Below are 12,816 nucleotides of genomic sequence, written 5' to 3'. Positions count from 1 at the left end.
AAAGAACTGCACTCAGCACACTCAAGTCACCGGAAAAGAATATATGCGACTGGTAAGAATCTGAAAAAGAATTTACTGATGTCTCTCTGTACGTGAATCAAGTGGATGTACAGCAGCAAGAAACAGAGCTTTGAAAATCAGCTGTAACCAATATAGTAATAAATTGAAAAAAATAAATGACAGAGAGACAGAGAAAACCTCTTACAACTTTTCCTCAGGAACGGTGATGCAACATGGATTGAACACATCTAGACCCACAGCAGGATGAGACATAAGGCTGGAAACTGTTTGCACTAAGAGAAATGTGAGGTTGGGTGAGGAAATGCCCACCCTTTAAAGTAATACTACCTGGTACCCATTCAATGGGTCCCAAATCTGCAGGTTCAAGGGATCTTCCTACAGCTAAAACATGCATGGAAAACCCAGAGGACTGTACACCATGTGATCGGGAGATGTGTCTAAAATGCAGCTCATTTATCCTCTCCTGGTGCTCCTGTTCACCATTCCAGCCACGTTACTTAGAATCTGCCCACTTGGAGAATCAGCACATTTCAACTTCTGTTTCACACATTTTGCAAATTGTGAGGAGGATGAACGGGAAGAGGGGGAACCAATGAGAGAATAGTTGTAGGGGTTTGGACGGGCACATATCACTCTAATTTCCCATTAAGAATAAGAATTGAAAATAGGCTCAGCCCGCCTCGCCGGAGCCAAAATAGGGCCTGAAGCAATCCTGTGGGTTTGAGGCCAGCTCACAAAAGAGCAACTTAAAAAATGGAGCTCAGGGTCACTGCAATTCACAAACCTGCAGAGTTATAAATGAAAACTAACGTCCAAAAATATGTTGAGGTAAGGCAAAGAAGAGGATCTGAATGCAAGACAGAATTGCAAGAAACAGATTTCAAGAGATAGATTGGACTCGTCTTTAAAGCACATGAAAAGCGGCAGAATTTCGACAATGATGCAGTTGGCCCAAAAGGGCGTATGCGTTTTTTCCTGATTATATCCAGGAAAAAACGCATACACACTTTATGGGCAACGAAGCAAGCAAGCAATGCAAATGTGCACAACAAAGAAGTCTCATTTCCCACCGGTCAAAAGGGCCATCCTAAAAATTTGTAAAAACCAGAAATGCAGGACAGGCCATGGAGAACAGGGAGCCTTTATACGCTGATGGGCAGTGTGTGAACTGCCGAGAGCCACTCTGGAGAAGTGTATGGTGGTTCCTAAATCATCTAGAAAACAGAGCTAAAGAGCATAGGACACTTCCAATCATGGGAGTATATCTAGGGAAGGCTAAACATCAAAAAGACACAAGCACACCACAGTTTATGGCTACTCTGTTTACAAGAACCTCAACTTCAGTACACCTTAAATATCCCAGGAAAGAGAACAATGGATAAAGAAGATGTGGTACTTATGTACAATGGAATATCTCTTCACCATGAAATCAATGTAATAAGGCTAGTAGAAGGATAAAGAGTGGATTTAGGTCCGATAATACTACTTGAAATAAGTCAAACAGAAAAAGAAACATATCATAAGATATCACTTATGGCGGGAGTGTAAATATGGCTGCACAAGAAATGAATTACAGAACAGAACAGTGTCTCACATTTAGAAAACACACTTATGTCAGCTTAAGGGGAAAGGAGAGGTGGGGTGATGCATAAAACCAGAGTTTGAAATTAGCACAGATACCGTTCAATAAACCAAATAGATATTAGACAAGATCTACACCTTGCTCAATGAACTGGCCTCAACACAACCTATACACCGCAGAGAAATATATCTGAGTAATAAGAATCTTAAAACCCATGTATTGATATATCTCCATAAGGGAATCAAGTGTCTGCAGAGCGGCACAAACACAGCAGTGAAAATGAGCTAAACGCCATTATAGAAATAAATTTTAAAAACAAAACGCAGAAACAATGAAAGAGAGAAAAATTCTTACAAAATTTGCTCAGGGGCTGTGATGCAACCTGGATTGACCACATATAAACCCACAGCTGGATAAGACATAAGGCTGGACACTTGGGGCTGAGAGGATTGGTGAGTTTTGGTGAGCAACTGCCAAAAGTTTAATGCAATACTTCATGCTACTCATTCCAAGGGTCCCAAAACTCCAGGTTGAAGGGGATCTTCCTACAGCTAAACCATGCTTGGGAAACCCAGCGACTGGTATACCATATGATCGGGAAAGGTTTCTAAAACACACCTCATTTTTCCTCTCCTGGGGCTCCGGATCGACATTCCAGCCGCTTTACTAACAATATCCCCACATAGAGAGTCAATGCCTTTAAGTTCTGGTATCGCACAGTCTGCAGTTAGTGCGGAGGATGAATGGGAATAGGGGGAACCAGTGAGAAACAAGCTGTAGCGGTTTCAATGGGCACATGTCACTCTAATTTCACATCAGTAAGAAGAATAAACCAAAGGCACAGCAAGGTGCCCCAGAAGAAGAATAGGGCCTGAAGGAATCCTGTGGTTATGAGGCAAGATCACAAAAATAAGAGCTGAAAAATGGAGCGAAGGGCCACTGCAATTCAAAAACGTGCAGAGTTATAAAGGCCAACTATTTTCAAAAAATATATTCAGGTAAGGCTATGAAGAGGCATTGAAGGCAAGGCAGAATTGCAGGAAACCGATTTCAGGAGGTAGACTGGAATTGCATTTAAAGCATAGGAAAAGAGGCAGAACGTCCACAATGATGCACTTGGCCAAAAAGGGCGTATGCGTTTTTTCCTGAATATATTCAGGAAAAAACGCATACGCCCTTTTTGGCCAACCAAGCAAGCTTGCAAAGGAAATCTGCACTACAATGAAGTCTCACTTCCCCCCGGTCAAAAGGGCCATCTGAAAAAAGTGTAAAATCCAGAAAGGCAGGACAGGCCATGGAGAACTGGGAGCCTTGTTATGCTGATGGGCGGGATGTAAATTGCCAACAGCCACTGGGGAGAAGTGTATGGTGTTTCCTGAAACATCTAAAAAACAAAGCAACAGAGCCTAGGGCACTTCGACTTATGGTCCTATAGCTTAGGGAAATTAAAATCAAAAAGACACAGCCACCCCAAAGTATGGGACGGCTCTGTTTACAAGAACCTCGTTTACGGGACAAGTTCAATATCGCAGAAAGTGAAAAATGGATAAAGAAGTTGTGGTACTTACGTACAATGCAATATCAGTCAGCAATGAAATCTATGTCATCAGGCCCATAGCAGCATAATGAGTGGATTCAGGTATGATGATTCTAACTGAAATAAGTCACACAGAAAAAGAGACATCATAAGATATCACTAATACACGGAATGTAAACTTGGCTACACAGGAACTGAATTACAAAAGAGAACAGGGTCTCAAATTTAGAAAACCAACTTATGCTTGCTTCATGGGAAAGGTGAGTTGGGGTGCTGCATAAAACCAGAGATTGAAATGAGCACAGATAAAGTTCCTTAAGCCAAATATGGAATAGACAAGAGCTACTCATTGCTCAACGAAATGGACTCAACACCCCATATTAAACGCCTAAGAATGTACCTGACTAGTAAGTATCTTAAAACCTATGGATCGCTCTGTCTCCGAAAGAGAATCAAGCATGTTTACAGGGGCATAAACGCAGCAGTGATAGGATTGGAGAGGTTCGGTGAGCAAATGAAGACCCTTTGAAGTCATATTGCATGGTACCCATTCCACGGGTCTCAACGCTCCAGGTTTAAGGGATTCTTCCTTCAGCTAAAACATGCATGTGGAACCCAGAGTATGATCAACCATGTGATCGGGAGTCGTGTTCAAATATGTCTCAGTTCTCATCCCCTAGTACTCGGGTGCAACATTCCAGACGCTTTACTAACACTCTCCCGACTTGGAGAGTCAGTGCCTTTAACCTCCTGTTTGGCCCAGTTTGCAAATTCCACGGAAGATGAACAGGAATAGGGAGAACCAATGAGAGACTAGCTGGAGGTGTCTGGACGGGCAAATTTAACTCTCATTTCCCACCAGGAAGAGGAATTAAGCAAGGCTCAGCATGCCATGCCAGAACCAGATTAGGGACTGAAGCAATCCTGCGGTGTTGCGGCCAGCTCACAAGAAAGCGAGTTGAAGAAAGGAGCTCAGGGGCACTGTTATCACAAACCTGCAGAGTTATGAATGACAGCTATCGTCCAAAAATATACTGACGTAAGGCTGCGAAGAGGACTTGAAAGTGGGGCAGAATTGCAGGAATCCGATTTCAGGAGGTAGACTGGAATTGCATTTAAGCATAGGAAAAGAGGCAGAACGTCGACAATGATGCACTTGGCTAAAAAGTGCGTATGCGTTTTTTCCTGCATATATTCAGGAAAAACAGCATACGCCCTTTTTGGCCAACCAAGCAAGCTTGCAAAGGAAATCTGCACTATAATGAAGTCTCACTTCCCCCCGGTCAAAAGGGCCATGTGAAAAAAGTCTAAAATCCAGAAAGGCAGGACAGGCCATGGAGAACTGGGAGCCTTGTTATGCTGATGGGCGGGATGAAATTTGCCAACAGCCACTCAGGAGAAGTGTATGGTGTTTCCTGAAACATCTAAAAAACAAAGCAACAGAGCCTAGGGCACATCCACTTATAGTCCTATAGCTTAGGGAAATTAAAATCAAAAAGACACAGCCACCCCAAAGTTTGGGAACTCTCTGTTTACAAGAAGCTCATTTACGGTAGAAGTTCAATATCGCAGAAAGTGAAAAATGGATAAAGAAGTTGTGGTAGTTACGTACAATGCAATATCACTCAGCAATGAAATCTATGTCATCAGGCCCGTAGCAGCATAGACTGGATTCAGGTATGATGATTCTCACTGAAATAAGTCACACAGAAAAAGAAACATCATAAGATATCACTAATACTTGGAATGTAAACTTGGCTACACAGGAACTGGATTACAAAACAGAACAGGGTCTCAAATTTACAAAACCAACTTATGCTTGCTTAAGGGGAAAGGTGAGTTGGGGTGCTGCATAAAACCAGAGATTGAAATGAGCACAGATAAAGTTCCTTAAGCCAAACATGTAATAGACAAGATCTACTGCTTGCTCAACGAAATGGACTCAACACCAAATATTAAAAGCCTAAGAATGTAGCTGACTAGTAAGTATCTTAAAATCTATGGATTGCTATGTCTCCAAAAGAGAATCAAGCATGTGTACAGGGGCATAAACGCAGCAGTGATAGGATTGGAGAGGTTCGGTGAGCAAATGAAGACCCTTTGAAGTCACATTGCATGGTACCCATTCCACGAGTCTCAACTCTCCAGGTTTAAGGGATTCTTCCTTCAGCTAAAACATGCATGTGGAACCCAGAGTATGATCAACCGTGTGATCGGGAGACGTGTTCAAATATGTCTCAGTTCTCATACCCTGGTACTCGGGTGCAACATTCCAGACGCTTTACTAACACTCTCCCGACTTGGAGAGTCAGTGCCTTTAAACTGCTGTTTGGCCCAGTTTGCAATTTCTGCGGAAGATGAACAGGAATAGGGAGAACCAATGAGAGACTAGCTGGAGGTGTGTGGATGGGCAAATTTAACTCTCATTTCCCACCAGGAAGAGGAATTAACCAAAGGCTCAGCGTGTGGTGCCAGAACATGATTAGGGCCTGAAGCAATCCTGCGGTGTTGCGGCCAGCTCACAAGAAAGCGAGTTGAAGAAAGGAGCTCAGGGGCACTGTAATTCACAAACCTGCAGAGTTATAAATGACAGCTATCGTCCAAAAATAAACTGAAGTAAGGCTGCCAAGAGGACTTGAAAGCGGGGCAGAATTGCAGGAAACCGATTTCAGGAGGTAGACTGGAATTGCATTTAAAGCATAGGAAAAGAGGCAGAACGTCGACAATGATGCACTTGGCCAAAAAGCGCGTATGCGTTTTCTCCTGAATATATTCAGGAAAAAACGCATACGCACATTTTGGCCAACCAAGCAAGCTTGCAAAGGAAAACTGCACTACATTGAAGTCTCACTCCCCCTCCCGGTCAAAAGGATCACCTGAAAAAAGTGTAAAATCCAGAAAGGCAGGAAAGGCAATGGAGAACTGGGAGCCTTGCTATGCTGATGGGCGGGATGTAAATTGCCAACAGCCACTAGGGAGAAGTGTATGGTGTTTCCTGAAACATCTAAAAGACAAAGCAACAGAGCCTAGGTCAATTCCACTAATGCTCCTATAGCTTAGGGAAATTAAAATCAAAAAGACACAGCCACCCCAAAGTTTGGGACGGCTCTGTTTACAAGAACCTCGTTTACGGTACAAGTTCAATATCACAGAAAGCGAAAAATGTATAAAGAAGTTGTGGTACTTACGTACAATGCAATATCACTCAGCAATGAAATCTATGTCATCTGGCATATAGCAGCATAATGAGTGGATTCAGGTATGATGATTCTAACTGAAATAAGTCACACAGAAAATGAAACATCATAAGATATCACTAATACACGGAATGTAAACTTGGCTACACAGGAACTGAATTACAAAACAGAACAGGGTCTCAAATTGAGAAAACCAACTTATGCTTGCTTAAGGGGAAAGGTGAGTTCGGGTGCTGCATAAAACCAGAGATTGAAATGAGCACAGATAAAGTTCCTTAAGCCAAATATTGAATAGACAAGAGCTACTCCTTGCTCAATGAAGTGGACCCAACTCCCCATATTAAACGCCTAATAATGAACCTGACTAGTAAGTATCTTAAAACCTATGGATTGCTATGTCTCTGAAAGAAAATCAAGTGTGAGTACAGGGGCATAAACGCAGCAGTGATAGGATTGGAGAGGTTCGGTGAGCAAATGAAGACCCTTTGAAATCATATTGCATGGTACCCATTCCACGGGTCTCAACTCTCCAGGTTTACGGGATTCTTCCTTCAGCTGAAACATGCATGTGCAACCCAGAGTATGATCAACCGTGTGATCGTGAGTCATGTTCAAATATGTCTCAGTTCTCATCCCCTGGTACTCGGGTGCAACATTCTAGACGCTTTACTAACACTCTCCCGATTTGGAGAGTCAGTGCCTTTAACCTCCTGTTTGGCCCAGTTTGCAAATTCCGCGGATGATGAACAGGAATAGGGAGAACCAATGAGAGACTAGCTGGACATGTCTTGACGGGCAAATTTATCTCTCATTTCCCACCAGGAAGATTAATTAAGCAAAGGCTCAGCGTGCCATGCCGGAACCAGATTAGGGCCTGAAGCAGTCCTGCAGTGTTGCGGCCAGCTCACAAGAAAGCGAGTTGAAGAAAGGAGCTCAGGGGCACTGTAATTCACAAACCTGCAGAGTTATAAATGACAGCTATCGTCCAAAAATATACTGAAGTAAGGCTGCCAAGAGGACTTGAAAGTTGGGCAGAATTGCAGGAAACCGATTTCAGGAGGTAGACTGGAATTGCATTTAAAGCATAGGAAAAGAGGCAGAACGTCGACAATGATGCACTTGGCCAAAAACGGCGTATGCGTTTTTTCCTGAATATATTCAGGAAAAAACGCATACGCACTTTTTGGCCAACCAAGCAAGCTTGCAAAGGAAATCTGCACTGCAATGAAGTCTCACTTCCCACCGGTCAAAAGGGCCATCTGAAAAAAGTGTAAAATCCAGAAAGGCCGGACAGGCCATGGAGAACTGGGAGCCTTGTTATGCTGATGGGCGGTATGTAAATTGCCAACAGCCACTCCGGAGAAGTGTATGGTGTTTCCTGAAACATCTAAAAAACAAAGCAACAGAGCCTAGGGCACTTCCACTTATGGTCCTATAGCTTAGGGAAATTAAAATCAAAAAGACACAGCCACCCCAAAATTTGGGTCGGCTCTGTTTACAAGAACCTTGTTTACGGTACAAGTACAATATCGCAGAAAGTGAAAAATGGATAAAGAAGTTGTGGTACTTATGTACAATGCAATATCACTCAGCAATGAAATCTATGTCATCAGGCCCGTAGCAGCATAATGAGTGGATTCAGGTATGATGATTCTAACTGAAATAAGTCACACAGAAAAAGAAACATCATAAGATATCACTAATACACGGAATGTAAACTTGGCTACACAGGAACTGGATTACAAAACAGAACAGCGTCTCAAATTTAGAAAACCAACATATGCTTGCTTAAGAGGAAAGGTGAGTTGGGGTGCTGCATAAAACCAGAGATTGAAATGGGCACAGATAAAGTTCCTTAAGCCAAATATGGAATAGACAAGAGCTACTCCTTGCTCAACGAAATGGACTCAACACCCCATATTAAACGTCTAAGAATGTACCTGACTAGTAAGTATCTTAAAACCTATGGATTGCTATGTCTCTGAAAGAGAATCAAGCTTGTGGACAGGGGCATAAACGCAGCAGTGATAGGATTGGAGAGGTTCGGTGAGCAAATGAAGACCCTTTGAAGTCATATTGCATGGTACCCATTCCACGGGTCTCAACTCTCCAGGTTTAAGGGATTCTTCCTTCAGCTGAAACATGCATGTGGAACCCAGAGTATGATCAACCGTGTGATCGGGAGACGTGTTCAAATATGTCTCAGTTTTCGTCCCCTGGTACTCGGGTGCAAAATTTCAGACGCTTTACTAACACTCTCCCGACTTGGAAAGTCAGTGCCTTTAACCTCCTGTCTGGCCCAGTTTGCAAATTCCGCGGAAGATGAACAGGAATAGGGAGAACCAATGAGAGACTAGCTGGAGGTGTCTGGAGAGGAAATTTAACTCTAATTTCCCACCAAGAAGAGGAGTTAACCAAAGGCTCAGCGTGCCGTGCCGGAACCAGATTAGGGCCTGAAGCAATCCTGTGGTGTTGCGGCCAGCTCACAAGAAAGTGAGTTGAAGAAAGGAGCTCAGGGACACTGTAATTCACAAACCTGCAGAGTTATAAATGACAGCTATTGTCCAAAAATATACTGAAGTAAGGCTGCCAAGAGGACTTGAAAGCGGGGCAGAATTGCAGGAAACCGATTTCAGGAGGTAGACTGGAATTGCATTTAAAGCATAGAAAAAGAGGCAGAACGTCGACAATGATGCACTAGGCCAAAAAGGGCATATGCGTTTTTTCCTGAATATATTCAGGAAAAAAAGCATACGCACTTTTTGGCCAACCAAGCAAGCTTGCAAAGGAAATCTGCACTACAATGAAGTCTCACTTCCCCCCGGTAAAAAGGGCCATCTGAAAAAAGTGTAAAATCCAGAAAGGCAGGACAGGCCATGGAGAACTGAGAGCCTTGTTATGCTGATGGGCGGGATGTAAATTGCCAACAGCCACTGGGGAGAAGTGTATGGTGCTTCCTGAAACATCTAAAAAACAAAGCAAAAGAGCCTAGGGCACTACCACTTATGGTCCTATAGCTTAAGGAAATTAAAATCAAAAAGACACAGCCACCCCAAAGTTTGGGACGGCTCTGTTTACAAGAACCTCGTTTACGGTACATGTTCAATATCGCAGAAAGTGAAAAATGGATAAAGAAGTTGTGGTACTTACGTAAAATACAATATCACTCAGCAATGAAATCTATTTCATCAGGCCGATAGCAGCATAATGAGTGGATTCAGGTATGATGATTCTAACTGAAATAAGTCACACAGAAAAAGAAACATCATAAGATATCACTAATACACGGAATGTAAACTTGGCTACACAGGAACTGGATTACAAAACAGAAGAGGGTCTCAAATTTAGAAAACCAACTTATGCTTGTTTAAGGGGAAAGGTGAGTTGGGGTGCTGCATAAAACCAGAGATTGAAATGGGCACAGATAAAGTTCCTTAAGCCAAATATGGAATAGACAAGAGCTACTCCTTGCTCAACGAAATGGACTCAAAACCCCATATTAAACGCCTAATAATGTACCTGACTAGTAAGTGTCTTAAAACCTATGGATTGCTATGTCTCTGAAAGAGAATCAAGCGTGAGTACCGGGGCATAAACGCAGCAGTGATAGGATTGGAGAGGTTCGGTGAGCAAATGAAGACCATTTGAAGTCATATTGCATGGTACCCATTCCATGGGTCTCAACTCTCCAGGTTTAAGGGATTCTTCCTTCAGCTAAAACATGCATGTGGAACCCAGAGTATGATCAACCATGTGATCGGGAGACGGGTTCAAATATGTCTCAGTTCTTGTCCCCTGGTACTCGGGTGCAACATTCCAGATGCTTTACTAAGACTCTCCCGACTTGGAGAGTCAGTGCCTTTAACCTCCTGTTTGGCCCAGTTTGCAATTTCTGCGGAAGATGAACAGGGATAGGGAGGACCAATGAGAGACTAGCTGGAGGTGTCTGGACGGGCAAATTTAACTCTCATTTCCCACCAGGAAGAGGAATTAAGCAAAGGCTCAGCGTGCCGTGCCACAACCAGATTAGGGCCTGAAGCAATCCTGCGGTGTTGCGGCCAGCTCACAAGAAAGCGAGTTGAAGAAAGGAGCTCAGGGGCACTGCAATTCACAAACCTGCAGAGTTATAAATGACAGCTATCGTCCAAAAATATACTGAAGTAAGGCTGCCAACAGGACTTGAAAGCTGGGCAGAATTGCAGGAAACCGACTTCAGGAGGTAGACTGGAATTGCATTTAAAGCATAGGAAAAGAGGCAGAACGTCCACAATGATGCACTTGGCCAAAAAGGGCGTATGCGTTTTTTCCTGAATATATTCAGGAAAAAACGCATACGCCCTTTTTAGCCAACCAAGCAAGCTTGCAAAGGAAATCTGCACTACAATGAAGTCTCACTTCCCCCCGGTTCAAAGGGCCATCTGAAAAAAGTGTAAAATCCAGAAAGGCAGGACAGGCCATGGAGAACTGAGAGCCTTGATATGCTGATGGGCAGGATGTAAATTGCCAACAGCCACTGGGGAGAAGTGTATGGTGTTTCCTGAAACATCTAAAAAACAAAGCAACAGAGCCTAGGGCACTTCCACTTATGGTCCTATAGCTTAAGGAAATTAAAATCAAAAAGACACAGCCACCCCAAAGTTTGGGACGGCTCTGTTTACAAGAACCTCCTTTACGGTACAAGTTCAATTTCGCAGAAAGTGAAAAATGGATAAAGAAGTTGTGGTACTTACGTACAATTCAATATCACTCAGCAATGAAATCTATGTCATCAGGCCCGTAGCAGCATAATGAGTGGATTCAGGTATGATGATTCTAACTGAAATAAGTCACACAGAAAAAGAAACATCATAAGATATCACTAATACACGGAATGTAAACTTGGCTACACAGGAACTGAATTACAAAACAGAACAGGGTCTCAAATTCAGAAAACCAACTTATGCTTGCTTAAGGGGAAAGGTGAGTTGGAGTGCTGCATAAAACCAGAGATTGAAATGAGCACAGATAAAGTTCCTTAAGCCAAATATGGAATAGACAAGACCTACTCCTTGTTCAACGAAATGGACTCAACACCCCATATTAAACGCCTAAGAATGTACCTGACTAGTAAGTATCTTAAAACCTATGGATTGCTATGTCTCCGAAAGAGCATCAAGCGTGTGTACAGGGGCATAAACGCAGCAGTGATAGGATTGGAGAGGTTCGGTGAGCAAATGAAGACCCTTTGAAGTCATATTGCATGGTACCCATTCCATGGGTCTCAACTCTCCACGTTTAAGGGATTCTTCCTTCAGCTGAAACATACCTGTGGAACCCAGAGTATGATCAACCGTGTGATCCGGAGACGTGTTCAAATATGTCTCAGTTTTCGTCCCCTGGTACTCGGGTGCAGCATTCCAGACACTTTACTAACACTCTCCAGACTTGGAGAGTCAGTGCCTTTAACCTCCTGTTTGGCCCAGTTTGCAATTTCTGCGGAAGATGAACAGGAATAGGGAGGACCAATGAGAGACTAGCTGGAGGTTTCTGGACGTGCAAATTTAACTCTCATTTCCCACCAGGAAGAGGAATTAACCAAAGGCTCAGCGTGTCGTGCCGGAACCAGATTAGGGCCTGAAGCAATCCTGTGGTGTTGCGGCCAGCTCACAAGAAAGCGAGTTGAAGAAAGGAGCTCAGGGGCACTGTAATTCACAGACCTGCAGAGTTATAAATGACAGCTATCGTCCAAAAATATACTGAAGTAAGGTTGCCAAGAGGACTTGAAAGCGGGGCAGAATTGCAGGAAACCGATTTTAGGAGGTACACTGGAATTGCATTTAAAGCATAGGAACAGAGGCAGAACGACGACAATGATGCACTTGGCCAAAAAGATCATATGCGTTTTTTCCTGAATATATTCAGGAAAAAACGCATACACCCTTTTTGGCCAACCAAGCAAGCTTGCAAAGGAAATCTGCACTACAATGAAGTCTCACTTCCCCCGGGTCAAAAGGGCCATCTGAAAAAAGTGTAAAATCCAGAAAGGCAGGACAGGCCATGGAGAACTGGGAGCCTTGTTATGCTGATGGGCGGGATGTAAATTGCCAACAGCCACTGGGGAGAAGTGTATGGTGTTTCCTGAAACATCTAAAAAACAAAGCAACAGAGCCTAGGGCATTACCACGTATGGTCCTATAGCTTAGGGAAATTAAAATCAAAAAGACACAGCCACCCCAAAATTTGGGACGGCTCTGTTTACAAGAACCTGGTTTATGGTACAAGTTCAATATCACAGAAAGTGAAAAATGGATAAAGAAGTTTTGGTCCTTACGTACAATGCAATATCACTCAGCAATGAAATCTATGTCATCAGTCCCGTAGCAGCATAGTGAGTGGATTCAGGTATGACGATTCTAACTGAAATAAGTCACACAGAAAAAGAAACATCATAAGATATCACTAATACACGGAATGTAACTTGGCTACACAGAAACTGAATT

The 12,816-nt window shown here is 43.1% G+C and overlaps 1 long non-coding RNA gene across 1 annotated transcript in view; it reads left to right on the top strand.

Annotated features, from left to right (window-relative positions):
* Nucleotides 1–12,816, top strand: part of LOC125963371 (uncharacterized) — a 1,420,724-nt gene that overhangs the window by 267,713 nt on the left and 1,140,195 nt on the right. Inside the window, exon 2 of the long non-coding RNA XR_007475246.1 lies at nucleotides 8,138–8,263. This is a non-coding gene — a long non-coding RNA (uncharacterized LOC125963371). The remainder of the gene's footprint in view (nucleotides 1–8,137; nucleotides 8,264–12,816) is intronic.

This window comes from Orcinus orca, unplaced genomic scaffold (assembly GCF_937001465.1).
Source record: "Orcinus orca unplaced genomic scaffold, mOrcOrc1.1 scaffold_57, whole genome shotgun sequence".
NCBI classification, from domain to species: domain Eukaryota; kingdom Metazoa; phylum Chordata; class Mammalia; order Artiodactyla; family Delphinidae; genus Orcinus; species Orcinus orca.
Note: the sequence above shows the minus strand (reverse complement) of the source record. Positions and strands in the feature narration are given on the sequence as shown.